Raw genomic sequence first — 11,137 nt, forward strand, 5'->3', positions numbered from 1 at the left:
TCTTGTCGGCCTTGGGCCTCATGGTCCCCTGAGGTGTGGTCTGGAACTGGGCTTATGATAACCGAAACCTCAGTGACTTGAGTAACTGTTGGTGGCACTCGTTCTAGGTTTGTGATGCCCTCAGCCCCCACATTCAGAGATGTTGTTAGCTGCTCTAGCATTGGGCTCACTATATGGAGTTCGTCCACCTCCAATCCTTCAAACCTGTTCTGAACCTGCATAGAAGGTTCCTTCTCTGTGTTTTTTCTCTGCCAGATATTCACCCCTTGTCGACTGGTCTCTCCAGCATGTCTTTTCCTCCCACGCCTATAAGCAGTTTTCTCTCCCATTATTTCAGTGGAGGGAGTGGCATCCACTACGACCTCCTTATCCTTGTTTCCTTGCCCAGTGTTTTTTTGCATATCACTACAAAGCCTCCGGCATTCTGTAACCAAGTGCCCCACAATCTTACAGTGGTTGCACATTTTAGGTAGTTTCCCAACCTCCACCGTTTGCCAAAATTGAACATTCTTAGTCCTAACATATATTTGATCGGGAATAGGTTCCGAGAGATCCACATCCACCAAAATCTTAGCATAGTAGCCATATTCTCTATTCAAAGTCTTCTCGTCGATTTCCATAGGGTAACCCACTCCTCGAGCAATAGACCTAGAGATTCCGGTTCCCAGTACTCCTGCCCCAACCCGGGCAATCTAATCCAAACAAGTGCGCGTGATTGACGTTGGCTATCCGGATTGAAATTTGGCGTCCACTAACTGATTCTCATAGGAATTTTGTCAAACTCCCATGCTCCTTTCGCCCATACCTTGTTCAAATCCTCAGCTTTCGAAAATCTTGAGAATAAATATCCCTTACCTATGGGGGTAATAAGGCATTCACTGGACGTCTGCCAGAGTTGCTTTGTTAGTATGCGCACCCTTTCCAGAGTCACCTTCTGCAGGTCAATCCTTCCCACCAAACAATGCTTACAATACATAATTGACATACGCAATCCAAAATCGCTTAAAGAGTCTGAAAACACTGCAGTAAGACAGACAATTGAATTTACGCGAAAAAAGTGAATCTTTTCGAAGTTGTTGACTACAACTTCAAGGAGTTGAAAAACAAGCGAAAGTTCATTAAAGAACAACAAGAAATAATTGAATTCCTCGAGAAATCCATGAATATCAAAAAACGAATAGAGGCAAATTTTTTATTTAATGTGATTTTTCATATAAGCTATATTCCACTAACTTTTAACAATTTAGGTTGGAAGAATAGAAGTGTGTTACGGTAGGACCGCTTTAGAAAAAAGAAGTCAATTTTTTGACAATACTGAACTCAAGATAACGGAGAATAAATAACGATACTCAACTCTCAACAGATTCAAGAAAGAGGTAAATAAATCCACGGTTATATTTTTATTGGTAAATTGTATTGTTTAAGTGTGTTACTAACTATCTACTTAATAAAATAGCTCAGTTTTCTGACTTGCGGCTGGGATTCGATTTTAGGAGGTATAAATCGAGGGTCGAGACGAGTGCCACGATGACAGCCACGAGTTGGATTAGAAATTAATTAGATTATTAATTGTGACATTAAACAAAAAAAAACCCTTCATTTCTACTTTCTCCGAACTTCTGTCTCCCTCTCAATTCTCCACCTCTCCCCTCTTTTGCAAACAGTCAAAAAAAATCAGCCATCTCCTAATCACTTGCGGAGATCATTATATCTTCATTAGTTCTCCTCCTCTCCAGTTGCAAGAAGGAAAACTACATTGGGTATGGTCTCTCTCTCATATTCTATCATTTTTACCCTTTATTTTTTCGTTACTGTTTCTACGCAGTCAATTGATTTTGTTGAAAAGACTGGAAACCAAAGCTTGATCATACTGCTTTATGATTTTTTTTTTTTTTCCTCTCATCAATTTTGGGTTAACCTCAATAGTATGACAATCAGAACTCTTTATAACTATTAAAATACATGTAAAAACACTTATTCCATAAATTGAGAAAAACACTTATTCAATGGAGAAAAACACTTATTCCATAAATTGAGGTTTAACAGATGCGCCATTGTAGATTTATAACTATTATTATTGAGCGCGTTTTTAAACTTCTAACTTCTAATTTTCACTTTTGTTGATGAGCTCATAAGTCTCCAGTATTGACTTAAGGCTTTCTCTCTCACAACCTCTCTTCTCTCTGCGATCCTCGATTCTCTTGATTCAATGGTTATTGATGATCATTAACACCTTCTCACTGAAAGGAAATAAATAGTATGCACACTCCCATTCTCTTTATGTTATCAGTTGGCAAATTGTCCATTCTCCATTCTCTTTATTATATCAATTGGGGATTTAATCAAATCAACTTCTCCATAATTTCTAAAACTCTTTGACGTTAATCTCAATCTCATTTTCTCCTTATGTGCATAGGCTTCATCTTACCTTCAACATTGCATTCGCAATCGATTACGCTATCGGGAGATCGATGCTCAGGTATTTATACTCTTCATGCAATATACAATACTTTCTATAATTATGGGCTTAGTTCATTTTGTTATTGCACTTATATGTAGTTCTTATTTTAGTAAATTGTGTTAGTTCAATACGCTTGCTACAGCTTCACTATCACTGCATATAGAATATCTGATGGAGTGCAGGTTAGATGTAAAGGTATTGTTATTTAAGTTTATTTTTAGGCGTACTATTTAAGAATATGCTTATAAGATTGTGATTTGCATATATTTGAATTATTATATTTTGTTAGTGGAGTTAGCACAAGCTGCAAGCCACAAGGTGAAAATTTTGGTTGGATTTGGAAGCCATCAAAAATTTGATAAATAGTTTACATAAAACGTTGATAAACAGTTATGATATTTATGGGCCGGGTTTTCTCAATGACTAAAATTTGTATTTACGAATTCACTAGAATGCAATTATAGAGTAACCAATAGTGTTAAAGATCACTTTTTAGAATTTTTTCAAGGTTTCCCTCTTCAGTAAATTTTGGTTACACATGGAATAGTTGTGGGAATTGTAGATTAGGGACAATTTCACCTTAAGTTGAATGTTACAAGGCAGCGCAATGGTTGAATTTCATGTTGCATTTCATGAATGTTACATAAAGATATGATTGATTTTGGATTAAAAATTGATGTGAACTGTTGTAGGGTGTTTCCTTTCTCTCTTTTAATTTCGCTACCATCTTCATTGGTGGTTTACATAGATGACTGTAAACAAAAAATCGAATATCATTTGAAGAAACTATGCTCTTTGCAGCTTTCGAAAGTTTTTCTTTTACACATTTTTAACTAATCTTTTTCTTCTTCTCTTTATAGATTTTAGTTGCACTGCTCTCTAAACTCTTTGTTGCCGCGGTTGGTATTCTTCACTAATGGGGAGAAGAAGGTAAAGAAAATATGTTTGGATGTGTTTGGACAGGTCACAAACTTATTTTACGTTTTAATCTTTTCTTTTACTGCAAGTTATGAGTAAATCAATAATCTATCTTGATTAATTACTTTGTAATTATATTATGTTTGTCTTCGATCCTCAATCATTTTGCAAGGAGGTACTATTGGGGATGCAGATAATGAGTGATCAAGCTCCAAGTTGGTAAACTACTAGGTTAGTTGCTACTGTATTCCATTATTTGGTTCTTCATTTTTTTTTCTTATGGTTACTGCCATGTAGAATACACTATCAGTTGTTGTCAGAACAGTGTTAGCAAAGGAGAAGAAAGTTCCACTTGACATTCTTCTATTCTCAATAAGCCAATAATTTTATATATTGCATTTTAGTGTGCTGCGTACATGGTCTTCTCCGTCATAGTTTAGGGGTGAGTTTGTTGATATGGGATAAGCTTTTCAGCGCATATGGTCAACTAAATAAAGAAGGAAAATATTGTTGGAACGATTGTACCATTCTTTATAGTAAATTATCTGTCTCTTTGTTCTTGGGACAACAACACAGATAGCGAGTTAAACTGCCAATTGTTCTTTGTTCTTGGACGCACCCATCACATCGCTAATTGAATATAATACATTTACACCACTTTATGATTATTGAGATTCTTTGTAAAGTGAACTAGAAGAACACCATCCCTTCTTAACAATAAAAGGTTAGGTGGTGTTTACATCCTTTTTATTCGTTCCAACATACCAAGTTGCCAAACATTATGCAACATTGATAGCAGGAAAAAAATGACATGGCTATTTTAAAATCTCATTTCAATAACTATGTTAGGAAGATTATAAATTAATTGGCACGACTAAAATTAAAGTTTATTGAAAAAAATTTACTCCTACGGAATTTAAGGATCAAATTTGAACTATTTTTTCTGGAAAACCAAAAGGTCAAAATGAAAAAAAGGAAAAACCACCAAAGAACACAACTTATGATTTGCCACCAGAACCGCAGCATACCACAATCACCCGCCTATTTGGTTGGGTCATCGTCTACTAGGGACTGCACTCGAGAAAATGAAATTTTGTTCAAAGAAAAAATTATGAACGTTGGCATCTTTGATCCACACCTGTGTATTAGTCAAAGAAGATCATCCTCCTTAAAAATCTGCAGGTATGTAATTTATCTTCCATTCAGATTACCCACTTAAAGAATAATCCATTAGAGATTTAGGGTAGGGTACAGTTTTCTTACTGTTTCTTTTGTGATTTTCCTTTGAGCTTTTTGTGTTTCGATATGCAAGGTGGGGTGTATCAAGGAAATTGCCATTTGTAGTTTCACGTTTTCATTTATTCTTTGGAAACCTATTAAGTCTTTCTTATTAAATTTCTTTTATAATATTTTATTTTTCATATTGAGACGAGAAAGAGTAAGTACTTGCATTCATTACTTGCTGACCAATTCAAGCCTATATCATATCACCTTCAAAAATGTGAAAGGCTATGCTCTTGACATGAAAAAGGTGGGTGGTAATGGATATATTCATCCCAAGCTATGTGTATGTAGCAACTGATCTTGGCATGAAAATAGATACTTCAGAATAACGTCTAAATGCTAATATGGTTGCAGGAATGATGAGTCACTTGATCATTTACTATGAGGATGAAAGAATGCACACAAGATGTGGGAATGGGATTTTTGGAGATCTTTTGGCTTCAAGAGCAACTTTATGGCACTAAAGAGGCACTTAGGCAGTGCAAGGCCCATAACACAATCAGTGAACATCCTTGGGTTGCTACAATTATTTTTTGAATGGTGCATCTTTCTGTCTCTTGAAGGGTTGTATGGTCAACAACACAGTTGATGCTATGATGTTAAGGAAGTTGGGGTGCTGGATAGACATGGCGTCCCAGGCAATAAATGGGAACCAGGGGAACATAGGATAATCAAAATCAATGAATGCAGATGGGCCATCAAATGCTAATCCAGCCGTGGTAGGTTTTGTATAAAGATCGTAAATGTGCCTGCATACTTCAGGTGATATGCAAAAATATTGGTGTTAGCTTAACACAAGCTATGCGGTTGGGTATTTGGCATATTTTGGAGGGATCAGGCCGGAATGGGTGGAGGAGATCTATGGGTGGAATCTGATTATGTGGCTACTGTCATGGCTTATGGATTCTCAGAGCTACCTTGGTTCGTGTAGCCTCAATGGTTGAAGTGTAATAGATTGCTATACTTGTGTTTTCTGTCAAGTACTTGGTCTGAAGCAAACTTTGCGGCAAATAAAGCTGCTAAGTATGTAGTTAGCCACCAAAATCGTGAGATCACATTCGGCAAACCAACTTGCATGGCTTACTAAGTGGGAAGGGCCATGTGCGACATATGAAAAATTTGTATTGCAATTGGAGATGGTTTATTCATTTTTGATACAAATCGTTGTAAACAATTTCCTTTCGTTGATCTAATATGCTTATTCAGGAAAAACATAAGAAGGATAAAGGCGACTAAGTATCTAACTCGCATATGTAAAACTTTAATGTTGTAATTATTTAAAAGCAATGCAAAGGGTTTCATATTTTAGGTAGTACAGATTTAGTTGCTTGATAAGTCTTACCAATTTGAAAGAATTTGTTTTATTTTTTATTTTATTTTCTATTATGGCAATGCAATAGAACATTCGGTTTCAGCACGGGCGTTTACTAGTACATAAAACAATGTAACTTGATGCAGAAAATACTATATCCAAAACGAATCCCTGTACAATTCAAAGAGATGTTAATGTGCTACACCGAAAAACTCAAAGTCAACGACCTAGAAATTCAAAACAAAAAATTAGGAGAAGATAAGTACAGATGTACAATATCAATTAACGTTGAAGAGTGGGAAACACACAAATTTGAAGGAACATCAACAACTACGCAAGAAGAATCAAAAAATTCAGCCGCTAAAAAAACAATTGATTTTCTGCGACGTGCAGAATTATTCGAAGTGGTGGACTACAACTATGAAAAACTAGAAGAAAATTGTGAGAAACTTGAGATTGTAGAACATAACGAGATGCTTAAGAATCAGTGCATACAATTTTAGCAAGAATAAATTCAGAGTCTTAAGGAAGAGATCGAATATTTAAAGGCCATTATGAAGAGAAAATGTGAAAACAAATAGTAGTTTTTAGAATTAGGAGAGTTATCTTTTTAAATGACTTGTGTGGTTCTTAAAATATATTTTTTAGATTAGTTAATAATTCTACTTACCTGTGTGGTTCTTATGCCTCTCTTTTCCCTTACTATTTCAATTCTATTTTATTATTTTTTATTTCTTTAACGATCACTTTATGCCTAGATCAAGTTAGTAACAGACTTAGTAAAAACATTGTAATTAGATTAAGAATTTAGGTTTCATAACAAACAATCATTTGAGAAATTGATAGTTAATCACAAAGAAATTAAAAAATGGTGATGCAAAAGAAACTAAAATATGAATTTAAGCAACCATGACAATTTGTGTGACAGGCGTGCCATGAAATTGAGGTATCATTCAAGAAAATTCTCAAAGATTTCATGGAAAAAGTTGACACAGAGAAAAAACCAAGTTACGATTTTGATTTTGAAAATGGACACTACACAGAAAAAATCAAGTTCAGTTGGGTTGGATTGGTGGTAAATCCATTAGAAGATATCTATAAAGCTAAAACGTTTACAGGTTTTCGTTCAAAAAATTAACATAAATCAAAAAATGAAGTAGCAAGGCGAGCTCTAAAATTTATGAGACACCTAAACATGCATGAGATAATAGATTACAACTACAAGGAGCTAAAAAAAAAAAAAAAAAAAAAAAAAGATTTCTTGAAAAGCAAATGATTGAGCAACAAGAACAATGGTGAGCTTCAATTTAACAATGTTTACCCAATATTTACGGTCATCTATCATTTTCAATTGTTCTTGGTTTTAGGGAAACAAAGTTCTAGATACAAGAAAAGAATGAACTTGAAATGAAAATAATTAGCCTACAAAAAACAAAGGTAATACATTTATTAGTTGCATAAGACACTACCTACAGACAACAACAAATTTTCATGTACGATACTAACATTTTTCAAAACTTATAATTCTTTACAGCATCACAAACAAAAAATACCAAATAGAAACATAGAAAATATATGCGAAGCGGGGAATACGGTCAGACAAAGTGGAGTGGAAACAAGAGGATAAATACACTTACATTTAAATACAAATAAAATATCCAGTATGCAATCCAATTGTGACACTGTGTATTTAACATAAAAAAAAAATGGTAAGAGTAGTCATTTCCACATATGTTTAAATGATGAAGATGTTAAACTTCAAGGACAACTACTAAGATAGTGTTATGAGTGCAAAAACAAACCTCGAAAACTTTCTCATTCTGAGATGCAAACCATTATCTAATTGCAAACACTGTTATCCAAAGCACAAACTGTTAACAAATAATCGTCAATCATATACCAATCATCGTAGAAAAATATATATCTAAATAACATAAAAGACTACAACTTTTAAGCTCTAAATATTAAAATTGAACTTGAGAGATTAACCAAGTTTGCTCCACATGCTTAATGAAATTCCAATAGTTCAACCACTGAAGCTCATTTCAGTGAACTTTTCCATCATTAATTTAAATTTTTGTTTCAGAAGTGATTAAATGAAGACCACTAATTCATATTGTGGTGAGTTCACTTTTTAATGAAGATTTAGTGCTAAATTAAAGAGATGATAAATACGTCAAAAGAAAAAAAAAATGGGGAATAAGATAACCGAAGGTTTTTTACTCAAAACATTGTCAAAAAGGTTTCTCCAAAATGTGTACACGTGCTATCTTCTCTTACAAATCCAAAACAAGCGGTGATAATCGTTACACTTGGTAATAACATAAAAATAAAATTGGACTAAGGCCTAAAGCCCAAAAACAAAAAAAAAAAAAAAAAAAAAAAAAAAAAAAACTACCAACCCGTTAAAGTAAAATAAAAATTGAATAACATAAAAACCCAATTAAAAGTAACAGACCCACCTGATATGTTTAAAAATAGCAGGCTTGACCACACGTCTTTTTTTCCGCTAATCCATGCTGCATGACTATTTTTATTATGTATTATAATCTTTGGGCCATCTCCACAATAGTCACATAATCTAAAATACTCCAAATAACTCATTTTCACCCTTTAAATGTCACTATAATGGTACACATGCTTCGCACGTTTTATTATAACCAACAACTTTATTACATGTGCCCATTAAAAGCAATAAATTGTTTTCATTTTGTATGCTTTTTCTCTCTCCCCTTATCCTCTTGCCGTTTCTCTCGTTGTCTCGTACTCTATATTTCTGTTTCATGGACCCTACACATAAATGAAAAAAGCAAAAAAAAAAAAAAAAATGTTAAAGCAGATATATACAACACAGGTCACGAAATTATGCAAGAGCAGAACTGCATAACCGATAGGTAGCTCCATCGGCTCACTCACCCACGCCACTTATAAGTAGTAGAGATGTCATGTAGTTTCTCATTTTTCATCTGAAATGTCACAAAACCTAATTTACAAGCATAATAAGTCTAGTAAATTGGATTAACAAGTGATATAATTGAGGGTTAAAATAATTTTTTTTAGCACTTATCAGTAGTGTAGATTGAAAAATTAAAGCTGAGTTGGAATTGTGTAATTTCAATCTTAATTGATGTCAAAATTTTGAATTGAATTGTGAAATTTTGGAGATGAGTCACCCAAATCTTTTTTTATCTTTGTGATTCATAGACTAGTTAATGACACATTAACTTCAAATTCAAAACCCTTCCATTTAATAATTAACTTAAATAAAATTACCAAAAGTCCAATTTATTACCATATATACTTTGGGTCCTTAGTCCTCACCACCTCACCAAGTGACCAAACCATATGTCCCACATTTTCTCCCCCTCAAACCCCCAAATGCCAAAACCCTAAAAAAAAAGGAAGAAAACCCAAATCCCCAACCCCACCACAAACCACAACTTAAAATGGCAGCGACGCTATTTGACACACTTAGTTTTGTTAGTTGAGAATGGTATGTAAGATTATGAATGATGATGGATGATGGATGTCGTTGACCAAAACTACACGAGATCAAAATCTAATTATCCCTCAATGAGTAAATGATGAGTGGATATCGTTCCACTTTTAAGTTGTATTGTGAATAAGAACAAGATTGGAAATGGGGTTTGAGGGATTAAAAACTATGGTTGTAGAGATTGTGAATTACTAATGCTAAGCTAAACTAAACTAAACTAAACTAGTGATTGATTCTATGAGAGAGAATTCAAGAGATTTGAATCCACATATACTTTTGATCTGCGACCTTATACTTCATGGTTGTTCTCACAAGTAGACTACAATTATGCAATCAAGTGAGTGTTGATGTCTTCTTTGACGAAACATCGTTAACACTTATTAATATATTCTTTCATTTTAAGGCAGCCATTCAATGTATTACCGAGAGCAACATCAAGGAGTACTTTCTAATTAGGCAGTCATTCAATGAATCACCACTTAAGGCAAACACAAAGAATACTTTCTCTAGACAGCTACTCCCTGAGCTATCCCTTTTAGGGTAACACAAAGAATATTTCCCTAACTCTAAAGAACTATATTACTAGAAGAAAAGTAAATAACACTAGCATGATATTAATATTGCAACACATAAACCCTATTCTATACTTCCATCTCCTGGTGTGGGCAATAAGACTAATAACTAAAAACATAAAAAAACTAACCTGATTGGAGAATACCATGAACTAGAAAAATCACCAAACCCTAAGCACCGACTTCATCTCATCCCTTGAAGGAGAAAATTACCCTTCCATCAAAAAGGAATAACACGAAGAAGAAAAAATGAAGAACATAAGACTAGGAAGAAACGAAGTGCTCCTTATATAGGGGTTACAATGAGCTCTAGAAATATCTCAAAACATAGGCTTTTTGACCTAATTTCCTATTATATATCGACCTCCTTCCGATTCCATCTTCGTTTCCAAAAGTGTTAAGATGTGGAGCTGTTGAGTCGGTTCCATGTGTTTGGACGCACGGGATAGTAATCTATGCATCCCAGAAGCATGAATATGTTTTCCTATTTTGCTCCATCTTTCTTTCCTCTTTTGCGGGCTTTGGTCCAAGTAATGGGTCATTTTGCCTTTGGCTTTCAAGTAATCTCTAAAACAGGTCCAAGTCCTATCTTTTCATAACTTCAAAACCTTAGGCCTTCTTCATAATTATCCATGAGCTCCCATATAATCCTTAATGCTCCAAATTGCTCCTTTTTGCCCCCTTTAACTCTAATATTTAGTAAAAATCTCTTTTTCATCTGTAAAGTCATAAAACACAACTTATAAATATTATTAGTTCAATAAGATGGCTAAACAAGAGGTATAATTGAGGGTTAAAATATATTTTTTGAGCACTTATCAACAAACATAATAAGTCCAGTAAATTAGACTAACAAGCGATATAATTGAGGATTAAAATATATTTTTTTAGCACTTATCAGTGATATAAATTGAAAAAGATGAGTTTGAATTGTGGAATTTCAATCTTAATTGATGTCAAAATTTTGAATTGAATTGTGAAATTTTGGAGATGAGTCACCTAAATCTTTTTTTGCCTTTATGATTCATAGACTAGTTAATTACACATTAACTTCAAATTCAAAACCCTTCCATTTTTTTTTCCACCAAATAATT

The sequence above is a fragment of the Coptis chinensis genome, chromosome 1 (genome assembly GCF_015680905.1).
Source record: "Coptis chinensis isolate HL-2020 chromosome 1, ASM1568090v1, whole genome shotgun sequence".
Taxonomy (NCBI): Eukaryota; Viridiplantae; Streptophyta; class Magnoliopsida; order Ranunculales; family Ranunculaceae; genus Coptis; species Coptis chinensis.